Source organism: Anolis sagrei, chromosome 2 (assembly GCF_037176765.1).
Source record: "Anolis sagrei isolate rAnoSag1 chromosome 2, rAnoSag1.mat, whole genome shotgun sequence".
NCBI lineage: Eukaryota > Metazoa > Chordata > Lepidosauria > Squamata > Dactyloidae > Anolis > Anolis sagrei.
In genome coordinates this window covers 279,211,447-279,225,199 of record NC_090022.1, presented here as the reverse complement: position 1 = coordinate 279,225,199, position 13,753 = coordinate 279,211,447, and the positions used below count along the sequence as shown (strand labels likewise).

At 40.9% G+C, this 13,753-nt stretch overlaps 1 protein-coding gene across 3 annotated transcripts in view; it reads left to right on the top strand.

The window, feature by feature from the left end:
* The first annotated feature begins 4,214 nt into the window (after positions 1 to 4,214).
* NIPBL (NIPBL cohesin loading factor) overlaps positions 4,215 to 13,753 on the top strand; it is a 149,219-nt gene continuing 139,680 nt past the window's right edge. For all 3 annotated transcript variants that reach the window (XM_060761405.2, XM_060761401.2, XM_060761403.2), the window contains exon 1: positions 4,215 to 4,689. The gene's annotated coding sequence lies outside the window, so the exon portion shown is untranslated. The remainder of the gene's footprint in view (positions 4,690 to 13,753) is intronic.

The window sequence follows — 13,753 nt, the reverse complement described above, 5'->3', positions numbered from 1 at the left end:
AACCTTTATGGATTTCCCTCTTTCATGTTACCTTTTTCACAAAACATCATTTTGGAAAAAAATGTGTATGGCCCAGAAACCTAGATTTTTCATCAACTTTAAATTAGGTGATATCCCTGCCTTATAAAAACACGCTTACAAGTATGAAAGTGGCAATTAATGTAAAAAAAAAAAACCCTCCATGCAAACAAGAGCAGTTGTTTAATAGTCCTTCTGGGAATGAAAGAATAAGACACACATTTCTTCTTCTTAAGGAGATCTGTATATCTTCCTTGGAATTTTTCATTTTACCTGCAATCTTGACAATTATGTTTTAAAAACAATTCCTTAGAATCAAAGACTTGGAAGACAACACAAGGACCATCTAATCCATGCCCCTGGCATGCAGGAACAAATCATTAACAACATTATTTTGGTCTTCTTTTGGTCAAATCATGTTTATTTCTCTTCACAACATCAGGCCTTATCTGATTTTCTTTCCATGTCAGGAGTGACTTGAGAAACTCCAAGTCGCTTCTGGTGTGAGAGAATTGGCTGTTTGCAAGGATGTTGCCCAGGGGATGCCCAGATGTTTTACCATCTGGTGGGAGGCTTCTTTTATGTCCCTGCATGAGATGCTGGAGCTGACAGACATGAGCTCACCACATTTCCCAGATTCGAACCGCCAACCTTTCAGTCAGCAGTCCTGCCGGCACATGGGTTTAACCCATTGCGCCACCGGGGGCTCCTAGGCCTTATCTGTGAACTCCAGGTTTTCCTGCAGACATCGGAAATTGAGATAGGAAACAGAGAAACAAAGAGAAGAGACAAGAGCCACCTAGAAAGACAAGAAGCAGCATGGATTCAAGGAGAACAGTGAAGACCCATTTCTCATCACCTTTAAATCCAGCAATATCCGTCTTTAAGATAACACCCATAAAAGTGGTTTCTAACAAGTAAAAAAAAACCCCAAACAGATGCAAACAGGAACCGTTGGCCAGTGGTTACTCTAAGAGTGAAAGAATGAGAGATACATTCCTTAAAAGAACACCTTCCCTTGGAGTCCTTCCCCTCTTTTATTTGGAATTTTTACAATTATATATGTAAAGTAACTACTGATAGCCAACTAATAATAGACTTGGAAGAGGGCCACCCAGTCCATCCCTTTGCCATGCAGGAACAATTTAAAGAAACAACAACAAAATTATGTTGGGGTGGTTTTCAATTGTTGACAATTTATAGAATCATAGAGTTGGAAGAGATCTCATGGGCCATTCGGTCCAACCCCCTGCCAAGAAGCTGGAAAATCACATTCAAAGCATCCCAACAGATGGCCATCCAGCCTCTGTTTAAAAGCCTCCAAAGGAACATTCCAGGGCAGAGTGTTCCACTGCTGAATAACTCTGACAGTCAGGAAGTTCTTCCTAATGTTCAGGTGGAATCTCCTTTCCTGTAGTCTCCAGGGCAGCAGAAAACAAACTTGCTTCCTCCTTCCTATGACTTCCCCTTACATAGTTATACATGGCCCTCATCATGTCTCCTCTCAGCCTTCTCTTCTGCAGGCTAAACATGGCCAGATCTTTAAGACGCTCTTCATATGACTTTTTCTCCAGACCCTTGATCATTTTAGTCCTCCTTTGGACACATTCCAACTTGTCAACATCTCCCTTCAATTGCGGTGCCCAGACCTGGACACAGTGTGATTCCAGGTGCAGTCTGACCAATGCAGAACAGGGGGGTATAGAATCATAGAATCAGGAGATGGAAGAGATCTCGTGGGCCATCCAGTCCAATCCCCTGCCAAGAAGCTGGAAAATTGCATTCAAAGCACCCCTGGCAGATGGCCATCCAGCCTCTGTTTAAAAGCCTCCAAAGAAGGAACCTCCACCACATTCCGAGGCAGAGAGTTCCACTGCTGAACGGCTCTCACAGTCAGGAAGTTCTTCCTCATGTTCAGATGGAATCTCCTTTCTTGTAGTTTGAAGCCATTGTTCCGCGTCCTAGTCTCCAGGGCAGCAGAAAACAAGCTTGCTCCCTCCTCCTGCGGGTTCCTCTCACATATTTATACATAGAATCAGGAAAATTGCATTCAAAGCACCCCCGACAGATGACCATCCAGCCTCTGTTCCCTCCTCTCTCAGCCTCTCGCTCCATTCTGGGGCAGAGAGTTCCACTGCTGACCGTCTCTCACAGTCAGGAAGTTCTTCCTAATGTTCAGGTGGAATCTCCTTTCTTGTAGCATGACAGCTTCGAATTGAACAGCTTGGAAGGACTCTTCTTCCTCACAACGTCCGGCCTTATATTCCTAGATAATAAGGTTTTCCTGCAGACATCAGAAAGCAAGATATGAAACAACAACAAATGGGAGGAAGAAAGAAAAAAAAGAAAATACCTTACAATCTCTGAGGATGCCTGCCATAGATGCAGGAGAAACGTTAGGAGAGAATGCTTCTGGAACATGTATTGCCAAAAGCTTTCATGGCCGGAGTCATAGAATCATAGAATCAAAGAGTTGGAAGAGACCTCATGGGCCATCCAGTCCAACCCCCTGCCAAGAAGCAGGAATATTGCATTCAAATCACCCCTGACAGATGACCACCCAGCCTCTGTTTAAAAGCTTCTAAAGAAGGAGCCTCCACCACAGTCCGGGGCAGTGAGTTCCACTGCTGAACGGCTCTCACAGTCAGGAAGTTCTTTCTAATGTTCAGATGGAATCTCCTTTCTTGTAGTTTGAAGCCATTGTTCTGTGTCCTAGTCTCCAGGGCAGCAGAAAACAAGCTTGCTCCCTCATCCCTATGAATTCCTCTCACATATTTATAGACAGAATCAGGAAAATTGCATTCAAAGCACCCCCGGCAGATGGCCATCCAGCCTCTGTTTAAAAGTTTCCAAAGAAGGAGCCTCCACCACACTCCAGGGCAGAGAGTTCCACTGCTGAACGGCTCTCACAGTCAGGAAGTTCTTCCTCGTGTTCAGATGGAATCTCCTCTCTTGTAGTTTGAAACCATTGTTCCGCGTCCTAGTTTCCAAGGAAGCAGAAAACAAGCTTGCTCCCTCCTCCCTGTGGCTTCCTCTCACATATTTATACATGGCTATCATATCTTATATAGTGCCTTTGACTGCGAGAAGATCCAACCAGTCCATCCTCCAGGAAATAAAGCCCGGCTTCTCACTGGAGGGAAGGATACTAGAGACAAAGTTGAAGTACTTTGGCCACATCATGAGGAGACAGCAAAGCCTAGAGAAGACAATTATGCTGGGGAAAGTGGAAGGCAAAAGGAAGAGGGGCCGACCAAGGGCAAGATGGATGGATGGCATCCTTGAAGTGACTGGACTGACCTTGAAGGAGCTGGGGGTGGTGAGAGCCGACAGGGAGCTCTGGCGTGGGCTGGTCCATGAGGTCACGAAGAGTCGAAGACGACTGAACGAATGAACAACAACAACAACATCATATCTCCTCTCAGCCTTCTCTTCTTCAGGGTAAACATGCCCAACTCCTTAAGCCGCTCCTCATAGGGCTTGTTCTCCAGACCCTTGATCATTTTAGTCGCCCTCCTCTGGACACATTCCACATTCACTGGGTTGTAAGTTTTTCGGGCTGTTCTGAGAGAAAGCGAGAACATAGCCATACAGTTTTTTAAAAAAAGAACTTACCACAACCTTCTGGAACATGGCCATATAAGCCCGGAAAACACACAACAACAACAACAACAACAACAACAACAACAACCCAGTGATCCCGGCCATGAAAGATAAGAGTCACTTGGAGAGAGAACAACAAGCCGAGCTACAACCAAAGAAAGAGAAAGAGAGACAACTTCGTAGAAGATAGAACGAAGCAAGCTGAAGGAGGCAAAGGGGAAGAAGGAAGGCAGGCAGCAGCCGAGCCGAAAGGGGGAGGCTGTTGGTGTTTGGCGCCGGTGGAGGGAGTCATTCCTCCAAGCTGCACTTCCGGTCGGCATTTTGTTCTGAGAGGGAGCGAGAGCGACGCTCGCATTTACGCAGGCTCCTGTTTTTCCGCCCTCTCTCCTTCCTCCTCCCTTCCCGGGACCGACTCCCCGTGGCCCAGGCGCCCCCTCCCTGCCCCGCCCCAGCAGCCGCGTCCACGCACGCCCAGGAAGCAGGGGAGCAAGGAAGCAAGGCAGGGGAGCCAGAGAGGCGGAGGCAGGGGCCTAGGCGGCGGTGACGGCGGCGGAAGAGAAGGAGCGAGCGCCGCCGCGGCCGAGGAGATCCCCCTCCCTCTCCTCTCCTTCCTCCCTTCCTTCCTCCCCCTTCCCCGGTCGGTGCGTGAGGAGGTGTTGATCGGATCCGGCTAGGCCCCGGCCTTGGCGTCGTGTGGATATGTTGGTGGTGAATTAGCCTCGGTGGGAGGAGGAGGACGACGGCAAGGAGGAGGAGGAAGAAGAAGAGAAGCAGCAAGAAGAAGAAGAGAAAGAGGAGGAAGAGGAAAGCAGGCAGGCTTCCTTCGGCCGCTCTCCCCTCGGCGGCTCTCTACATGTTCGCTGCACTCAGGAGGAGGCGGAAGAGGAGCCAGCCCCCCTCCCGGCCCGGATTATTGTTGTTATATTATCTCCCTTCCTCCTCCTCCTCCTCCTCTCGCTCCGCGGCCCAGCGGCGGATCCTTTGAGGAGGGAGGGGGTGGCCTTTCCCCCCTCCTCTTCCCCCCTTCTGGTTTGGTTTTCGGTTGGATTCAAGCGGCGTTTCGCTCAGGTAAAAAGGCAAAGCTCCCCCTCCTTCCCTCTCTCCCTCGGTTTTGGTTCCTTCTCTCCAGGCAGGCAGCGCCTTGGGCCTCCTCTCTCTCTGTGTCTCTCTCTCTCTCTGCTCTGGCCCAGTCGGGAAGCAGAGCAAGGGATTAGCCTTTTCGTCCGGTGTGGGGGGGATAATAATGAGTGGCAGCCAGGGTTGATGGGGGGGGGGGTGCTTCACGTTTCTCCCCGCCTCCTGGATGTGAATGGTTGCCTCGGAGTTGCTGGAGAAGGCCAAGCCCGGAGGAGGGCGCAGGCCCAGCGGACAGCGCTTCCACTCCAGCTCGGGGATTATTTTAGAGCGGCGGAGTGGCTTCTTCCCTGTGACAGGCCTCGCTCAAGCGCCCCAGAGCCAAGAGTGGGAGGAGGAAACAATACAGTCCAAACCGCGGCTGGGCCATATTTACAACTTCACGGGCGGCGGGAGGGAAGGGAAGGGGGAAAAAAAGTCCCAGATAAAAACATTTGCAAAGAAAAGAGAAGGAGACGCGTGCACTCGGGGTGTGTGTCTAGTTGGCAGCGACTGTGCCTTTTAATTCTCCTTGCACGATATTTTGACTGTAGGTGGCTAGGAGAAAAAAAAAAAGATTGGTATTGCAAGTTGTGTAAATCCCTGCGGATTGCCTTGATAAATAAATCCAGACCGTGCTGAAAGATTGACAGAACACGAAACACCTGTCCAACTCACAAGACATACATATTATTTTTATTTCTCGCCAGTCAATTATATTACATTTCTAACAGAACAAAGCAAACAAACAGAAAATACAAAATGTGTGAGTTTGGTAGTTGATTAAATGTCCTTTGACCAGTATCTGGCCACTTGGAGTGCTTCTGGTGTTGCTGGAAGAAGGCATACATGAAAGCCTTAGACAACACATCATACATGGCCTGCTGTATGCAACCTTTAAAGGTTTTATTTTCTGTGTGCACGAAAAGTTACATAGTAAATAATTACTGCCCCACGAAAAAAAAAATGTTTGTAACAATGAATTGCCATCTAGAGATAGTATCCTTGAAGTTAGTTGATTTTTTTTTTAAAGGCCAAAGGTTACTCTGGAATCTCATAGCAAATTGTACTAAATAAGGCAGCAATCCTAAACATAGTCCTTTAGTCCTATTAAAATTGGTGGTCCATCCATATGAAGAAACATGGTTGAGGAGTGGGTTAAAATAGTTTAAAATCTTGCGGAATTAATTTCCTATACCAATTTCAAATAGATACTGTTTGTGTCCATATTGTGTGTGAGTGTTATTGGGTAATCACGTACAACACAGATGTCTAAAAGTTCATCATCAGTATTATAATGTTAACTGGAAGGAAATATAATAGTTTTCTGGTAAACAGTTGTAAATTAAAAAAAATGTGAGAAACTATTTGGATACAGTCCTGGATCTGTTCCTTAGGGATAAACTTCATTTGAACCCTATGGAATTCACTTCAGAGTAGACATTCACAGTCTCTATAACAAGTTAATTTGTGCAATTTTGATTAATTCTGTTTTATAACTACTTTTTATGTAACTTTGTCAAAAAGAGGTCTCTGGTTGTGATTAGATTGTAGTAATCTTTCCCAGTGCTCAACTTTCACATTGATGTTGTTGGTGTTCTAACTTAAAAAAAAACTAGCTTCCGTTTAGTAAAATAACTTTTGGTGTTGTTTGGGAAGTAGTGCTGTGTTTTTAAATGGGTGGTGTGAATATAGCTGTCACGTAGAAAGCATGTTTTTAATGATGTAAATTCATGTAGTAGTCAGTACTGTGTCTGTGATTTGTATTGGCCAGGCAGCGGTTTGAATTTTAAAAAGCCAGAAGATCCTGCTGAGCCCCAAACCCGGCCTCCCTCCCTCCCACTAATCTGCCATTCCTGTCTTTGTGCTGCCTGGGCCTGTTAGACACTGTTTGCAACAGGGCCTCAGGCCTGTATGCTCGGGAGAGCAACCATTTTCAGTTTGAAAAAGCAGCTTTTATTTTCTGAACTTTATAAATTGCAGAGTGAAACATGAGTTGTTTCTAATTATTTCTATGTATGGTGACTGAATTTTGCCTTTAAAAAAAAAGCTGTACTAGGAATGTCAAGCATAGGTCTAATTTACAGAAAGGACAGTACAGAAAACTATTGTAAGAAAGTGGCACTAGAACTTCTCATTTTGTCACTTCAGTTAAATATGTGATTTCCCATAAATTGCATTGAAGCTTATGCCCTAGTCATATAACTCCTGCATGTTCTTTACTTTAGTTCCAGTTTTATTCATTTAGGTATGCATTCTCCTGCCTACCCCTTTTTAAATGTTTACAGTCTTCATGCATTTTAAAGTTGTTTGTTTGATACATTTTGTATGAAATATTCATCATTTTTAATATGAAGATTTTCTTCTGAAACTTTTCTAAAACACATACCTGTGATTTGGTCCATTATTTTGGAAACACAATGACATGTCTTAATTTTTTAATTTACATATGATGTTTAGTACTGAGGTTATTTCTTTAGAAATAATCAAGTAGCTGAAGCAAACCTCAAATTTCAGATACCTTGAAGGGTTAAATCACTTGTTGGTGAAATATATGTGGTTATATTCCTTAGCTAAAAAGGGATGGATATTTTCTTCTTGTGCCCTAAATGATCTTTCACACTTTCAGTTTTTATTGCATTCGTTATAATATATATTTTTATAAAGAAAGCACTGTGAGAGAGAATGTATTGGTAAACAGAAACAAATGTCTCCTAATTTGAAATGTCGTCTCCTTCAAATAAATGGGTATACCATGGTTCAGAGACTCAAAGTTAGGGTTTTAGTTACGTCAACTTTATATTTTGCTGGAAAATACATTTTTGTGGGCTTTTGAGACTAGTAAATATGTTTCTACAAAGAACAGAGGTAGGGATACATTTTAAATACACAAATAATGTTTTGCAATAAAACTTCAGAGATTCTCAAATGTATTGAATTTTGATGTCAATTCAACATAGTTTATTATATTTAATTTAAGAAAATATTTCACAAATCATTTAATATTGGAGTTACAGATTATGACATTTACCATTGTGTGACAACACACTCTTGCACCCTATTTATTTTGATGAAATTGGCATATATTCTAACTTGCATAGATTAGGTGTGAAGTCTTTGCCTTATATAAAACCAATCTAGGTCAAGGACAATGCCCCCTTTTGATATCTGGTTCCTAGGACAATGTGCCTCAAATTCTCAATGAGCACATAAAATATGCTCATTCATATTTTGGATGTTATCTAAATATGACTAAACCAGTTATTGCTGTGCAGATTAATATCTTGAATGGGATAAATGAATTGAGTACTTTGATTAGTGTGTTTAGAGACCAGCAATTTAATGGAAATAATGCCATGCTTTATAATGAATAATTCTGATGTTTATCACATTAGTTGGGGTCTGTCTCAAAGATCATAGGCAAGGAAGAGAATCAGTCGAAGTGGTCTGTATTTAATTTTGGAAGAGATCTGGATTCTGATTTATGCTTTGAGAAGATTGGATTTAAGTCTGCAAATAAATGAATCTTCCAGATACTTTTAGACTGTGATCCAAAGCTCATTTAATGAGTTCTGTTGAAATTGATGTAGCTTACTTCTGTGTGTTCATGTTAGAATTGGCATTTTCTATTATAGGGCACTTCTCACATTTAGTAGCTGTGAACAGGGCTAGAAAACTTTCATGTGCCTTAGAACTTGAACTAGTTCCCCCAGCCCAATAAAAGTCTCATGTTTAACATGGATGTCAGTATCTAAATATTGCTTGGGTGTAATTAATGATGTTCTGGAACAACAATTTTATTGTTCATACCTTTTCTATTTAAACTTATTATTAGTCTTGTGGAGTTATTTGATTAAGCAGTATTACTGCTCTAAAAGAGTGTACATTCAGTCAGGTTTGAAAATTGCAACAGACACTACTACTACATGGTAAAGTTCAAAACTAGCATGAATGACCATTTGAAAAGTAAGATAAACAAAGAGCTCCCCTGTCTGATTGCCTCATACAGCTGGCTATTTTCATTCTTGTTTTTTGCATGTCTATTGCAAACCACATTATTCAGTCTGATTGAATGATTATTGGGTAACTGTGAAAGTTACTAAGTGATCATTGGTTTGGTGTGAATTAAGTTACAGTGAAATTCCAAAGCATTTTCCGGTTAGGTTTGTTTATTACAGATTACAGTAGTTTTCTTGTGTATCCTTAAGCATAAGTCCACACATTTATCCACATTTGCCAAGGTAGGAAGCACTTGAACTTCTGAGTTAGCATTTATAGATTACTTTGTTAATCTTTGTTGTAAGGTATTGCTGAGGGAGTGGAGTCTTTCTGTTGCCTTTAAATACTCATTGGTTCTTTCTTTGGAGTCAGCATACGTCATGTACTTAGCTTCCATAGTGTAGTACTGTAGTGCAGAACTAGGAATCACTCACTCTTTTGAATACTGAAGCCAGTAAACTAAGAACATAGCTGGACCAAGGAAGATACAGATACTGTATTGTAAAATGACAATGTGGTTATTAGACATTTTTTGGAATAATTTTTACCAACATACTGGGAAAATGTCAATAAATACCTGCTAGAGCTGTTGTACGATGTTGCGCATGAAATATGTGAGAATTTGAATTGTAGACTAGCCTGGTTAGCTAAAGTGAGTACTAGCAGTCACAGAGTAAACATTTGATCTGTGTATATACTAGGCAAAGTACTGCTCTTGGTTATGCACATTCCTCAAGAGAGCTGGGCCTGTATTTATTTATTTATTATATTTATAGCCTTATGTTTTCATCTTCATTGTATCTTCACATAAGTGTCAGAGCCAAGTATAGTGTCGCAGTTTGAGTTTGGATTAGAACTCTGGGAGGTCAAGGTTCAAACCCCAGCTCAGCCATGGTAACCTACAGGGAGACCTTGGACAAGTCACTCTTTCTCAGCCTCAGGAGAAAGCAACTACAAACCTTCACTGACCAAAGAAAACCCCATGACAGGTTTGCCTTAGAATTGTCATCAGGTTGGAAATTACTTGAAGGTACACAACAAGTATCTAACCTAAAGTCATCCAGCAAGCTTCTTACCTTATTGGCAACTAGATTTACTAATTACAGAGCCTAGATTTACTTATCACATACTCTGCCCATTGTGCCATGTAGTAAGCCCTCATTTTAAACAATGTGTAAAATTTCTCTTTCCTGGTCTAAAGAGTTATTGTCCATTAGCTGCAGAGGAGAGGCAGAAAGAGTTTTTTGGCACTCCAGGCACTTTCTTATTTTTCTCCTCTGGCCCACCATACATGAGCAAAACACTCAATTGGCTAACACCCCACCATGCACCATATTATAATTTGTCTGCCAGGAGACAGCATTTTTTTTGAGGTAACTGTTTTCATCTTTACTTTTATTGCCAGACTTCAGAGGGATGTTTTAGCATGAAGGATCTATTGGCTTTTTCTGTTTTCTTCTGGTCATAGCTTAGAGGACATGGTAGAACTGTGGAAGGTTACCTCTTCAGCATAGTGCCTTGGTCACAACAGAGCCTTGAAGTAACAGATAGACCTGTATTATCTTACACAACCCTTTCAAGATTTATGGCCAGTGTCACAATTTGCATTTTTCTGTATTCTGTTCTACTCTGATTCCACAGCCACAACTATATGCCTGTGCTTAAATACTATGGCTTGAACATTATACTCCGTCAGTGCTGCTGAAGTAATGAACTATGATCCATGAAGATCATGCTAGCTTTGAATAAGTTTGCTTTAAAATGTGTAACCAGGTTATTTCTACTACCTGTTTTCATAGTCAGACAGACTAATATAGTTGTCTTCATTTATTATATTCACAGGGTAAAAACAAGTTGTGAGTTAGCAATGTTTGGAAAAAGAGAAGAAATCTTAAGAAATCAGACAGAGCAATTCAGTCCTAATATGCTGTCTAACTGGAAAATGCAGAAGTCCGTTTTGGGGCAGACAGCAGTGAATGACAAATTGAAATGTAGCTCCTTCTGCAGTCAGAAGCAGTTGTACTGAATGTCAAGGATCAAGGAAAAACATTGCTAGATAGCAATAGATGCTACTGGATGAATGTAGTGCTGAGAAATGGATCAATAAAAAATAGCACTATTCACTGTGAAGCCACTTTAACTGATTCTTTGTGGTGGGACCAATACTGTGAGCAGTGTGTGGAAGCCCAGCACCATAGAGGAGATTGAAGTGTTAATTATGTTTCACTCAGGAGTTGAACCCTTGCTGATTTAGGTTGCAAGTTGGACCGACTCATATTTCATGTTCTAGTTTCATCCCAGTTCAGATGCTTGTTGTATTCCACTAAGATTTGATGCTGAGCATTGAAAACTAGCTCCCCAGTATTTCATACAAATCAGTGTTACATGTGCTTATGTTTGGAAAGTACCTTCGAGTATCTTTTGTGTTATACTAAACAATAGTAAATGTTGATAACACTAAAAGTCACCTTCTGACATAGATCCAGAGGGCCATGTACACTTGGATTTTCAGATCTTACTCCCAGTCCTTGTTTCAACATTTGGACTACTTAAAAAGTGGTCTCTTTAAGTCAGAAGAAACTGTTAAGCAGTTTGGTTGAGTGGGAAAAGCTCATTGTTTTTATAAATGAATGTGTTCTTTGGATCTCAGTTGTTGTTAGACTCGATTGATATCATCTATTATTCTTTACCATTTGTAAATTTTAAAGTACTTCATGGTAAATTTTAAAGTATTATTTCTGCGATTACTTTTCATACTAGCATAACACTGAAAAAATATCCCTCCTTTTTTGAGAAAACTTCCGGATAGAATTTAAGAAGGGATCAATTTTGTTGATTTTTATCAAATACCATTGTTTTCTGGAATTCTCACAAGATAATCAGCTAGTGTTTCCCAATGGTGAAATAGAATCCTCTTTCAGCCTCTGTGGAAGAGATTTGGAGGAACTTAGTGGGGAGGGCCTCAATACCCCAAAGTAACTGAATTCTGTCTGATCTTGAAAAGCATGCAGGGTCTGTCATGGTTAGTTTCTAGATGGGGGTGAGGTGGGTATGCAGGGTCTGCCATGGTTAGTCCCTGGATACAAAGGGGGTGGACAACCAATGAATACCAGTTGCTGTAGGCTATATTTGAGAGAAAGGAACTGGGAAAATGACTTCTGGCAAAAAAAAAAAGAATCCTTATGAAATTCATTGGATCACCATGAGTCAACAGGTGACTTGAAGATAGATACACACACAAGTGCAAAGCCGAGGAGGGGTAATTCAATCTTATGAGCAATTCCTAAGCCAGCTTCAAAGGCAGTCACACATAACTCATATTGCAGTAGCCCAGTATAGAGTGGAGATTTCGCATGGGGGGGGGCAGTGGGCGGCGGTGGGAGTTGCCTTGTATTGGCCTGGAGTATTTGTCTATCTTGTTGGAATAGTACTCTAGGAAACCAAAGTCTAAATCCATGCTTGGCCATGGAAACAGCATGTATTTGGGCAAGTCATACTCTCTTACTCTCAGAGGAAGTCAATACCCCCTGCACCCTTTCCCCAACAAATTTTGTGAAGAAAACCTTGTGATAGAGTTATCTTAGATTTGCTGTAAGTTGAACACAATTTGAAGACGCACAACAAATAAACATTCTTCCATCTTGCCAAGTAGTTTTTGTTTCTGCTGAAACAGAGACAGGAGTCTTTGTCTTGGTTACCTGATAGTTCTGTCAAGAAATAATGGTGACTGAATATGTGCACAGCATATGTACTACATCTCTCCTTAACGCAATTTATTGGGATTTATGTATAATTTCAAAGTATTACAATTGTTCATATATATTATCCTAATGCATTTTACAACAAACCTGTAACTGGGTAAATCACACTTACCTAGTAAGTTTATGGCTGGGATAATATTGGAACCTTGGGTAGTGGTATTGATTTAAATTAATAGTTTTAGAGTTACATGCCAAAGGAAATGCAAAGAAAAGCAGTGGTCTGCACTATAACAGAAAGTAGATTTTGGAATAATGAAAAAACATTGCTTAACTATTGCACCGTGAGGCTCAAAATGGCGTGAATTTAAAGTCCGGTTCACAAAAGTTGCAATAGTTGAGTTAAGCAGATATATTTCTAATTCTGTTTATTTTTTGCAAAGGGTTACTGCCTGTGCACCAGAAGATAATCAGAGTCATTTAGGCCTTGTCATGGTTGTGTATCTTCTAATATCAATTTTATAATGCAAGTGGACAGAGAAAGGCTTGACGTGGGCTTGCATTTCATTATGGCTGTACCTCTTTGCTGTGGTCTTGTTGTGTCCATGCAAAACTTTGAGTAACTGTGATGATACAGCACCGTGAATTACAAAATTACAGTGGTAAAAATCTTTTGCATCATTGTGTTTGCTTTTGTATTACAAAGGGACCCAATGATTTGGTTTGTTGGCGCCACTAAATTCTTAGTTATAAATCCATTGATTCTGACCTTAACTAGTTTGCTACTAGATCAATAAAAGAACTTTTGGCTAGATATGTCATAGAAGAAAATGAACAATACAACAGTGTTTGAGCACTTAAACTGTCAAGTTGGAGCCAAAATAGCATGTTGGAAATACTTTACATCTTTCACTTTTCATTCATTTCAATTTTTTGTTTCTTTCGTTTTTTTTATTCTTGTGAAAGTAGTACCTTTTGTTATTTTTAGAAAGAGACAGTGTGCTAGGCATTGTTTAAACACAGGAGTGTATAATGGTCAACAGTTTTCAGTCGTTTTGAGATGGGACTTTTCCATTATGGTTTACAAGATAAAAATACAAAAGAATAAAAAACATCTAATTAAAACAGCAGCATAAAACATTTTTAAAAGGAGAGCAGGAGTAAAAACAGCTTTAAATTAAAGATCTATTTTCACTCATGTAAAAATGGATTGGAGTTTTTAAGGTTAATTTTAAAACCAAGAGGGAACTAGGCCATAGGGGTAGTTTATATGATAAGGAAAACAAAAAAACCCTAGTTCTCATGCCTGTCACCATGATAAT